Source organism: Rattus norvegicus, chromosome 4 (genome assembly GCF_021556685.1).
Source record: "Rattus norvegicus strain SHRSP/BbbUtx chromosome 4, alternate assembly SHRSP_T2T, whole genome shotgun sequence".
Taxonomy (NCBI): domain Eukaryota; kingdom Metazoa; phylum Chordata; class Mammalia; order Rodentia; family Muridae; genus Rattus; species Rattus norvegicus.
Genome location: NC_141537.1, coordinates 958,429 through 970,579, shown reverse-complemented (window position 1 = coordinate 970,579; position 12,151 = coordinate 958,429). Strand labels below are relative to the sequence as shown.

The window sequence follows — 12,151 nt, the reverse complement described above, 5'->3', positions numbered from 1 at the left end:
AGGGTGGTCCAGGGCCCATGGGTGATTCCACAAGGCCTCCCCAGTCACCTTCCCTGCAGGGCCTTCCCAGAGGTCCCATAGCCGGTTTTAGCGCAACACCAAGGTGGAAGGGCGCCCAGCGGCGGCCAGTCACTGACGGGGGGGGGGGGGGCGGGCGATCACCCACCAAACCTAACCCTGGTCCCACCCGGGGGCCCCCACCATACCCCGCGCCCGCCTTCGGAGTACCCGCCGACCCCCCTGTTGGGAGGAGCGGGGGGGGGGGACGGCGACAGCGGGATGCATGGAGGGGGAAGAAAGTCGCGCGGGTGGAGGGGTCGGGAGAAACAGGGAGCGGGAATGATCCACTGGGGTCACCGGCACAGGCGAACGCACGCCCCCAGGTTGAATCCTCTCGGCAGAGTGTGCTGACCCCACCCATTTACCTCTTAACTGGTTTCACGCCCACTTGAACTCTCTCTTCAAAGTTCTTTTCAACTTTTCCTTACTGTACTAGTTGCAGGTATTTAGCCTTAAATGGAGTTTACCACCTGCTTTGGGCTGCATTCCCAAGCAACCGGACTCTGGGAAGACCCGGGCCTGGCGCACCTGGGTCCGCTATGGGCCTCACAGTATCCAGGGGCTGCGCCTCGATCCAAAGGACTTGGGCCCCCCCACGAGCGGCGCCAGGGAGTGGGTCTTCCATATGCCACATTTCCCATGCCACGGCACACAGCAGGGATTCGGCGATGGGCTCTTCCCTGTTCACTCGCCTTTACTGAGGGAATCCTAGTTAGTTTCTTTTCCTCCACTGACTAATATGCTTAAATTCAGCGGGTCGCCACGTCTGATCTGAGGTGGCGGTCGAGAGGGGAAAGAGGAAAGGAGGGGGCGTGCCCTGCCGCGGGCGGACGGACAGAGAAGACAGCGAGAGGGTGCTGGGGTCCCAGGCCAGGGCCTGCGACCTCTCTAAGGTAAGCAGACTCTTCTATTCAGAGAATACAGAGGAGCTACAGAGTTTTTTTTTCTTGGAACCATATTAATATCTGCATTTCTTTGTCTTATTACCCAAACCTCAAAGCTGTACTTTAGCATTACGTGTCAGAAAGGTAAAAGTAACATTTGAGATGTTCTAGAACAAGACAGAAAAAAACACAAGGACACATTCGTTCCTTGTATTCAGTTTTGAGGTTCTTGCTGTGTCAGTTTGTCTTGTTTAGCAAAATGAAGAGGTAATGATACCAATAAATGATTTCTTTCCCTTCTTGTCATCCACCTTCTTTATAAAGTGAGTATTTGTAAGAGAAATGTCTCCCCAGTTCCCTATTAAATTGTAAAGCATATATGATCTAGTGAGAGAAGCCAACTACAGAGTCTAAGACAGTGGAGCATCCCTTAACTAATTCTTTGGTGGAAGAAGGTGGTAATGGCAGAAAAGGTCCCTTTGAAACTCAGTAAATGAAATATCAGGGAGTAATTCCACAGTCACCTTGGTGTAATTCAGACTCCAACTCTCATCTAGGTCTGCTTTGGCTCCCACAGTGTTTATCTTCATTCATTGGCTGCCACTGTGATGCTACGCTACCCCACTCTGATGTCCTGGACACTCTCCTTTCTCTGTGGCCTCTGCCACCATGCCTGTCCCTAGTCACTCTCCTAAAATTCCAGTCCAGGCTGTTTCTCTCTCCCATAATTCAGGCTCTTGGGGCATAGTTTTTTGGCTCTGTCCTGACTGCAGCATCAAACATAATGTGGTTTAGTGGGTACCCAACCCCGATGAATTAATATTCAGATGGGTTAGTGAGTGGAGGCCAAAGCCAAACCAGACAACCAACAGGAGCCAAATACATACTGGAAAACCAACATAGTGGGTGCCGAAGGATGGAAGGGGTTCCGCAGGGAATCACAGTCCTCGACCCCCAGGAAGCAGTGCTTGCTGGTTAGGATTTTCTTGGTGCAGGGAAATATGGACACAGCATCAAAGCACTTAGTAGGAGTGGGGACCCTTAAACACTGTGTAGAGGGCTTAGTGGAGCTGAGCCTGGGAAGGGAGATTGAGTCAGAGCAGGTGTCCTGGAATGGCTTGTTTGGTAGAGTTCAGATGACTGTCTATTGCAGGGGATGAGCTGTTGGGTCTGGCTGGCTTCCACCATTAATCATTGCCCGACCTTAAGCAAGCCCCTGGGTCTCTTTCTTCATCTGCAATGTAAAGAGATTGAAAAGGAAAGGGAGTTTGGCTGTGAAATCAGTAAGGATGCCTTTTGATCAGCTGCTTCCTGACTGAGGGTTGCCTGAAGTAGGCAATGGGTGGATGCATAGATGGATGGATGCATGTCTTGCTGGATGCACAGATGTTGGATTCATGGATGGATGGATGGATGGATGGATGCATGGCTGGCTGGCTGGATGCATGCTGGATGGATGCATGCATAGATGGATGGATGCATGGCTTGCTGGATGCATGCTGGATGGATGCATAGATGGATGGATGCATGGATGTTGGATGCATGGATGGATAGATGGATGCATAGATGGATGCACGGCTTGCTGGATGCATGGATGGATGGATGCATGGATGGATGGATGCATAGACGGATGGATGCATGGGTGGGTGCATGCATGGATGCTAATATGATATATGGATGTGAAGCCGTTCAGACACAAAATAAAAACTGAGGGTATAGGAATGAGCACGTCAATTTTGTTCCTTGTCCAGAACTCTCAAAAGAGTTTGGACTGGAGAAGCTTACAACCTTACCACTTTGAAATACCTGTTTTAATGTAATTTGTTGAGAATTTCATACATTACTACAGTATATGTCAGTATATCCACTTCACCCCCTGTATTTGTTCTAATAATCCCTTGAATACAGCGAAGCCTACTCATGAGTGAGGGGCCACCACTGCAGGATGGGCCACTCACTAGGGACCATACCCCTGAAGAAAACCCTCCCCTAGCAGTTCTCAGGTGACAGAATCTTCTCAGCTGCAGGCAGGGGCTTCAGTGCCCTACCACATCCGTGTGGGATTGTTGAGTGGTTTGCTCTTCTGCTGGACACCAAATGCACTGAGTTTGTGAGTTCAACAACCATATCATGAGAACATGTCATTGTTTTGATCCAACTCCTTCCGACCTTTGGCTCTTAAACTCTTTCCACCTCTTTTCTTTCCAATATTCCCTGAGCCTTGAGGGAACTTGATACGGCGGGAACTTCTGTGGCTGACCTCTCCACAGAGAGTTCATTCTCAATACTCGGACTAGTTATGAATGTGTATTAACTACCATCCACTGTATGAAGATGCTCCCCCAATGACCACTGAGAGCTGTGTTAATCTATGAGCTTGTAACTGGTATAGTTTGATACTATATATCCATTTAAGAAAATAGTAGTTATGGTTCACTCCCAGGGCTTATGAGCCTCTCTGCCATGGTTTCCTGACCAGATTTTCAATGCCAGGCAAAAGTTTCCTCTTGTAGTGCAGACCTTGAATCCACCCAGAAAATGATTGGTGATCCTCATTACATTCCTGCCATTAATGGCACACCCATGAGTACATCTGGATGGGCTTTTGTTATGTAGCCCTGAGTATTCACAGTGGAATGAGAATAGTCTGCAAAGCATCTTGTAGCATCATAAAGGGTAGCTAGCAGGGGTGGAAGCTTCCTGCTAAGTACTGTGCAGGCAGGTCTGTGTGATTTCTTCAAGTTCTTTGACCTACGTGTGTGGTGTCATCAGCTATATGATCTTACCATCACATTCTGATGGGTAGCCCTGAGCAATGAGAATTGACAACTCTGGTATCATCTCTGTGACATCCTCGACCAACAACTTGAGAGCAAGGTGTCCTACATCTAGCTCTGGACTTTTTGAGAACTTGTAGCCAATGGAAGGAGAATTACCCACCTTGTAACGTTCGTTGTAAGTTGGCAAGTAGCTTTTCATATGGCTTTTGTATTTTAATGTTCGTGGACGTTTTACCTACTTGTATGTCTGTGTGAGGCTGTCAGAAGTCCTGCAACTGAAATTACAAGCAGGGGTGAGTTACCGTGGGCCAGTAGGTGATGGGAATTGAACCCAGGACCTCTGGAAGAGCAGCCTGTGCCCTTAACTGTCCATCTCTCTGGCCCTTCATATGGCTTTTTCAAATATCCTTAGTGTTAGTTAGTTCTTCTTCATCCTTTTAATGACTGCTTCAGACTTAATGCAATCCCCATCAAAATTCCAAGAGAATTCTTCATAGAGGTAGACAGAACAACTTGCAAATTTTCCGCAATAACAAAAAAAACCAGGGTAGCTAAAACTATCCTCAACAATAAAAAGACTTCCGGGGGAAATCACTATTCCTGAACTCAAGCAGTATTACAGAGCAATAGTGATAAAAACTGTATGGTATTGGTATAGAGACAGACAGATAGACCAGTGGAATAGAATTGGAGACCCAGAAATGAACCCACACACCTATGGTCACTTGAGTTTTGACAAAGGAGCCAAGGAAAAAAGATAGCATTTTTAGAAAATGGTGCTGGTTCAAATGGAGGTAAGCATGTAGAAGAATGTAGATCTATCCATTCTTATCACCCCGTACAAAGCTTAAGTCCAAGTGGATCAAGGACCTCCACATCAAACCAGATACACTCAAACTTATAGAAGAAGTGGGGAAAAACCTTGAACACATAGCCACTGGAGAAAACTTCCTGAACAAAACACCAATAGCTTATGCTCTAAGATCAAGAATTGACAAATGGGATCTCATAAATCTGCAAAGCTTCTATAAGGCAAAGGACACAGTTGTAAGGACAAAATGGCAACCTACAGATTGGGAAAAGATCTTTACTAATCCTACAGCCAATAGAAGGCTTATATCCAAAAAATACAAAGAACTCATGAAATTAGACTGCAGGGAGACAAATAGACGTATTAAATAATAGGGCTCAGAGCTAAACAAAGAATCCACAGCTGAGGAATGCTGAATGACTGAGAAACAACTAAAGAAATGTTCAACATCTTTAGTCACAAGGGAAATGCAAATCAAAACAACCCTGACATTCCACCTCACACCAGTGACTGACTAAGATCAAAAACTCAGGTGACAGCAGATACTGGCGAGAATGTGGAGAAAGAGGAACACTCCTCCATTGTCGGTGGGATTGCAGACTGGTACAACCATTCTGGAAATCAGTCTGGAGGTTCCTCATAATATTAGACATTGAACTACCTGTGGACCCAGCTATACCTCTCTTGGGCAGATACCCATAAGATACCCTAACATATAACAAAGACACATGCTCCACTCTGTTTAAAGCAGCCTTATTTATAATAGCCAGAAGCTGGAAAGAACCTAGATGCCCTTCAACAGTGGAATGGATACAAAAAAAGTGGTACATCTACACAATGGAATACTACTCAGCTATCAAAAACAATGACTTTATGAAATTCATAAGCAAATGGATGGAACTGGAAAATATCATCCTGAGTGAGGTTAGCCAATCACAGAAAAACACACATGGTATGCACTCATTGATAAGTAGATATTAGCCCAAATGCTTGAATTACCCTAGATGCACAGAACACAAGAAACCCAAGAAGGATGACCAAAATACGAATGCATCATTCTTTCTTAAAAGGGGAATAAGAATACCCGTGGGAGGGAATAGGGAGGCAAAATTTAGAACAGAGGCAGAAGGAACACCCATTCAGAGCCTGCCCCACATGTGGCCCATACATATACAGCCACCAAACTAGATAAGATGGATGAAGCAAAGAAGTGCAGGCTGACAGGAACCGGATGTAGATCTCTGCTGAGAGACACACCCAGAATACAGCAAATACATAGGCAAATGCCAGCAGCAAACCACTGAACTGAGAATGGGATCCCCATTGAAGGAATCTTAGAAAAGACTTAAAAAGCTTGAAGGGGCTTGAGATCCCATATGAACAACAATCCCAACCAACCAGAGCTTCCAGGGAGTAAGCCAGTACCCAAAGAGTATACATGGACTGACCCTGTGCTCCAACTGCATAGGTAGCAATGAATAGTCTAGTAAGAGCACCAGTGGAAGGGGAAGCCCTTGGTCCTGCCAAGGCTAAATCCCCAGTGAATGTGATTGTTGGGGGGAGGGTCATAATGAGGGGAGGATGGTTAGGGGAACACCCATATAGAAGGTGAGGGGGAGGGGTTAGGGGGATTTTGTCCTGGAAACTGGGACAGGGAATAACAATTGAAATGTAAATAAGAAATACCCAAGTTAAGAAAGATGGAGAAAAAGAAGCAAACTAATCAAAACAGTGTAATAAAACATGAAATTGTATTTGTAAGTGTGTTGGTATTTTAAAGTTATGTTTGTGGCAGGGAGCTGTACCTGCTGTTTATTGGAATGTCTTTTCTTGGTTGTAGGATGAGCACCTGGCTGTCTTGTTCCAGAAGCTGGAGGAACCATTTGTTCTGTTAAGCAGGAGGATGGGACAATGCAATATTTAGAGGAATTGCTCTCTATATTAATGGTTAGAGATGTTGAGAGCTTTTTACTGGTTTTGTGCCCAATTTTATCATGAACTTTTGAAGATTAAGAAAAAATTGTTTTAATCTTCAACTACTTATAGCCGGACTTATTTGCTTTTCTGCTGCTATAATGAAATACCATGACCAAGCCAGTTTATGGAAGAGGTTATTTTGGTTGGGCTTCCATGAGACCATCATGGCAGGGCGCTGAGAGATCACATGTTAAACCCCAAATATGAAGCAGAGAGAGTGAACAGGAATTGGGGCTAGTCAATATATAATAGCCTCAGAGCTAGCCCCTAGCAAGGTATAGCCTGTAAAGTCACCACCAGGGTTCAGACATTTGAGCCTATGGGAGATATTCTCATTCAAACCACCACATTTCCCTCCCAGGCTCCAAAGGCCATTGTTAAAATACTAAGTATATTTAATCCTACTTCAGAAGTCCCCATGGTCTCCCACAGTCTCGATAAAACCCTGTGAATTCGAAAAGTGAATTAATTTCAACATATAGTGGAAAAGATATATATTACTATTTCCTAAAAGGAGGAATGGGGGCATAGTCAGAAAACGCTGGACTAAGCAAGACTGATAAGGCAGCATGTAAACATCAAGTCCCCTAGGTCACACTTCCCACCTGTGGGTCATGACCCATTTACAGGGGCTCCCTAAGACCACCTGTAAACATATATTTAAATTATGATTCATGACAGTAGAAAAATTACAGTTATGAAGTAGCAACAAAGATAATTTTATGGTTGGGTTCACCACAACATAAGGAACTGTATTGAAGGGTCACAGCATTAGGAAGTTTGAGAACCAGGGCTCTAGCTTAATATCTGATATCAGAGGCTTAGGTGGCACCATCCCTCCATCTTTCTGCCTGTAAAATATATCTCTTCCAGGCTGGTTCTATCCCATGTAAGCAACTCTCCCTGGCAGAAATCACAGCTTTGGCGCTTCCAACACCTTGGACTCTGTACAAGTATCCCAGGCTTCACTTCATCTCTCAGGGTCTTCATACAGGGACTCAGGATTAGGGTTGGCCCTGAGGTCCTTTGGGGTGCATGCTTGTGATTTCCTAGAGAAAGATCTGTTTTTTCTTGCTTGAGAAAGGGTACATACATAGCAGAGAACATTTTTGGATTTGTCAAAGAAGGTCAGGAAAGGGCCATAATTGTCAGTCTAGAAAGGGTATCACCGAGTTACCCCTTTGTATTGGTTGCCTCTTCTACCAGCTCTATCTACTCTTCCTGGGTCTAGTCTCTGGAATGAATGAGTAGTTTGTCTTGTGGGTTGGTGAAGATATCTGGAAATTATAATTTTTATATAGTTTTAGCTATGAACTCCCTGTGTGAATGCTTATCTGCTGTGATGATTTGAATAGGAATGACCACCATAGGCTCATATGCTTGAATGCTTGTTGTATAAGGAGTGGCACTATCAGGAGGTGGGGCCTTGTTGGAGTATGTGTAGCCATGTTGGAGGAAGTGGGTCACTGGGAAAGTGGGCTGTGAGGTCTTTATATTCAAGCTATGACCAGTGTCGACACAGTCTCCTGCTCCTGCCTTCAGATGAAGATGTAGAACTCTTAGCTCCTTCTCCAGCACGATGCCTCCCTGAATGCTGCCGTGCTTCCCACCATGGCGATAATGGACTAAATTTCTGAGAGTGTAAGCCAGTCCAATGTCAGTTTTCCTTATCAAAGTTGACTCAGTAATGGTGTCTCTTCACAGCAATAAAACTGTAAGACACCTATTCACCTACAATATTTTGCCCAGTGATATTGTTCCATCTGTTTCTGGCCCCCAATTATTTATTTATTTAATTAATTTTATTTTCCTTTTTTTTTATACCATATAATTTCTTTCTGAGTTTTCATTTACCCAATCTAGATTTATTCCATTCTGATCATTTTAGCGCTTGTCTTTCTTTATTGAGTATTACTACCCAAATTTTTCTTAATTTTGAGTCTTCTTGATGGTCATATTTGTGTATGTTTGCCCCCAATTGACAGCAAATTGCTGTCAATATGTGTGTCAGTGTCATTTTTTTTTTAACCCGTGCAGTTGACAGATACATATTTGTCATTTAAGATCTCTTCATATATTGTAGAACTAGAGTTTTAAAAAGGTTACTCATTGTCAGAGTCAGGATGTGCAGGGCCAGACATGCCTGAGGGAGAGCCAGAGATAGGACTTGCCAAACCAGCTATCAGCCCCAAGGACATTGACCATCTGTAGCCACCCCCTCCCCTTCCTTCACCCCCCTGAGTGAGATGAGCCACCCTACCTGCCTGCTGAGCTGCTAGAGAGCATGGACTCCTTGCTGATGTAATTTCGCGCCGAAAGTAACTGTGCACCATTTGAATTGACCAATCATGTGTAACCTCGAGAATGCCCCTAACCTCCCCTATATAAACCCCTGAGTTTGGAGACTCGGGGTCGATTCCTCTGTCTCCTGTGTGAGATATGTGTCCACCCGGGATCCCGCTAAGACCCGGGATCTCGTTAATAAAGCTACCTCGTGCTTTTACATCAAGAATGGCTACTCGTGATTCCTGGGGGTACCCCACCCCGCGATCGGAGCGAGAGATGCAGCTCCCCGTTTTGGGGTACGCTCTTTCAATATCACTGTGCTTGATTGCCTGGTTGTCTTCATAGTGGTTTAGATGAATTCACCTTGTTTCTCTGGGAACATGGCTAATTAATTAATTGATTAATTAATTAATTAACATGAGTACACTGTAGCTGTCTTCAGACACATCAGGATAGGGCATCAGATCCCATTACAGATGGTTGTGAGCCACCAAGTGGTTGTTGGGAACTGAACTCAGGACCTCTTATCCACTGAGCTATCTCTCCTGCCCAGGTCCATGCCTCTTAGGGTATGTGCAATATTAGCACTTTTTAGTCCTTACTATAGTTCCTTGTTATATAGACATATGGTAGAGCTACATTTTCATTACAGTATTAACTGTACTGTTGTTGTCTCTGTGATGACTGAATCTAACTATTTTATTTATTCATTGAGTTAAAGTTAAATACTAATCAATCAAGATATTTGCTTAAAGAGAGCAGATCATACTGTTTATAATTACAAGTTTTGCTGGTAAAGTGTTACGTCAGAGTGGATCCTGGTACAGCTTTTAGAGTTAGCCTATAGAAAATGCAAAAATTTTCTTCAACATACCTTGGCAAATTTAATTTCTTAGACTTTGGTCATATATATTCAAGCTAAGAATGTTAAAAACAAAATCAATGCTTTTTATATTCACTACTTAAGAAACTCCTCAATTCTCGATAGCACCTTGTGTGGGAAAAAGTGAAGGAGGAAAAGATTGCTGTGGTACTATTTTATTTCTTATATTTGGTCTGAAGTTTCTTTTATCTTTGTTTCCTTCTGGTGTTTGATTTAGGACATTAAGGTCCTTTCAGATTCTTTCACTAGTAGGGAGGGGCTGACTGTACAAAGACCCTTGGCTTTTGTGTTTTGAGCCCTTTAGGTCTTTTGACTGTCCTGTATAGCCTTCAGCCTGTGTATTGATCTTACACAGCCTGCAGTGTAAGCAGTTGAGGGAGCTGGTCTTGCTACCTGTGTTTAGAAGTGGAGGGATGTTAGAAATCAAAGTATGCATGGGAAGGGTGACTTGGGAGAGAGATGCCTAGATCAGCCCATTGTTATCTGTGAGAAAGCTTTGGAAAGATACCTGCTGTGTTTTCAGTTGCTAATTTTCAGTTGTGAAGGCCTCATCTCAGGCAACCTTGACTTCCTGTCCTTCTTTTTTTTCTCTCAGACTCAGGGAACCCCAACTATGTTGTGGGATTGGCGCCACCTTGTGTCCCAGCTCAGGACTGGTGTGGTACCTCTGGTTGCCTAGGTTTGCTTGGGACTTGGGAAGGGAGCCTCTCAGCTAGCTCTCTGTATACCCTTTAGACTCATGCTTAATTTCCACCCTGAAGCAGCTTTAGAGTGAAGCCCTAGTTGTTAATAATGAGTGGATGGGGGTGGATTTCCGTATCGGGTTACTTCGGTTCTAAGCCAGACATGGGTTTGTCAATTTGTTACTAAAATTTCCAACCCTAACAGCCCATGTAAAAGACACACAATCCAAATATTTTAATTATAAGTTATATGCCTACATTGGCCATATCTAATACAATACTAACTTATTTCCCAATTCTAAGACTCCTTACTACTTCTGGTTTCTCCCAGCCACATGATTCTGGTGTATAGTGGCTTCCTTCTCTCCTCTTCCTTCATTCTTTTTCTCCTTCTACCTGCCACCCCCTCCAGAGCCTCCAGTCCCACCTTTCCTATCCAGTACCCAATCATAGGCTCTAACCATTTATTGACCTATTAAAGTGGAGAGAAGGTTCACATAGCATCACCTAAGTACATGATGCTCTGCTTGTGGGGTGGGGGCAACCCCTCTTGAGGAACCAATATGAATAATAATATACAAGCAGCATCAAGCCAAACCACTACAGTTTACTCGTAAGATCTCAGTTTTTAGTACAAAATCCAATAATGTTAGTTGTTTAAATGTGTGTCTTACCATATTTCTTACACAGCTATTTTCCAAATGTGGGTTTGTCTGGTGTTCTGTACCAGCATAGAGTATTCATAGTTAACAGTGTATTTTCTTGCCACCAATACATGAATTTTTGTTGGATATGCTAAAGAGTCATAATGGTTTTACAAAGAAAAGCTAATTGTCAGAATTTTGTTTTGTTTTACAGTCAGGGTTTTCTGTATAGCCCTGGCTGTCCTGGAACTCACCTTGTAGACCAGGCTGCCTTCAGACTTACAGAGATGTGCCTGCCCTCTGTCTCTTAATGCTAGGGTTTAAGTCCTGTGCCCAGCTTGATATTTTTATTTGTCATTCTCTCTCTCCCTCTCTCTTTTTTTTTTTTTTTTTTTTTTTTTTGCCCCTGTCAATGGATTTTATTTGGTCACAGGGTCACAGGCCAGGTATGGCCCCAGCCTTATTTGACCTTCTTCTTTGGGGCTCAGGTTGTTGGAGTGGCCGAACTTCTTGTAGCAGTTGACTACACTGTGTGCAGGCATGAGTAGCACTTGTGGCAGATCATCTTGTCACAATTGTAATTCTGGACAAGGTGACAAAGGGATGACTCGATGATGCCACTGTGCAGACACAGCACCAGGTGCAAGGTGGACTCTTTCTAGATGTTGTAGTTGGACAGGTTGTGGCCATCCTCCAAATGTTTGCCAGCAAATATCAGCTCTGCTGGTCGGTGGGATGCCTTCCCTGTCTTGGATCATTATTGATGGTGTCACTGGGCTCAATCTCAAGAGTAATGGTCTTGCCCATTAGGGTTTTCATGAAGATCTGCATGTTGGTATCTGCTACTTGGCCACCTTGTTGAAGAGAAAGAGTGGTTTGGGGTTTTTGGGATTTTTTGTTTGTTTGTTTTGTTTTTTCTTTTTTTCTTTTTTTTTTTTTTTTTTTTTTTGGTTCTTTTTTTCGGAGCTGGGGACGGAACCCCGTGCCTTGCGCTTCCTAGGTAAGCGCTCTACCACTGAGCTAAATCCCCAGCCCCTTGTTTTTTCTTTTTAATACTTAGATCATTTTGTTGACTTCTCGGTGTTTGTTGAGGGCTGGTATAATTTGCATTTTAAATATATTTACCTGGATCTTCACTGCTTG

General features: G+C 43.9%; 1 pseudogene; it reads right to left on the bottom strand.

Annotated features, from left to right (window-relative positions):
• Window positions 1-12,151, bottom strand: part of LOC148006206 (polyubiquitin-C-like) — a 1,402,189-nt pseudogene that overhangs the window by 508,365 nt on the left and 881,673 nt on the right.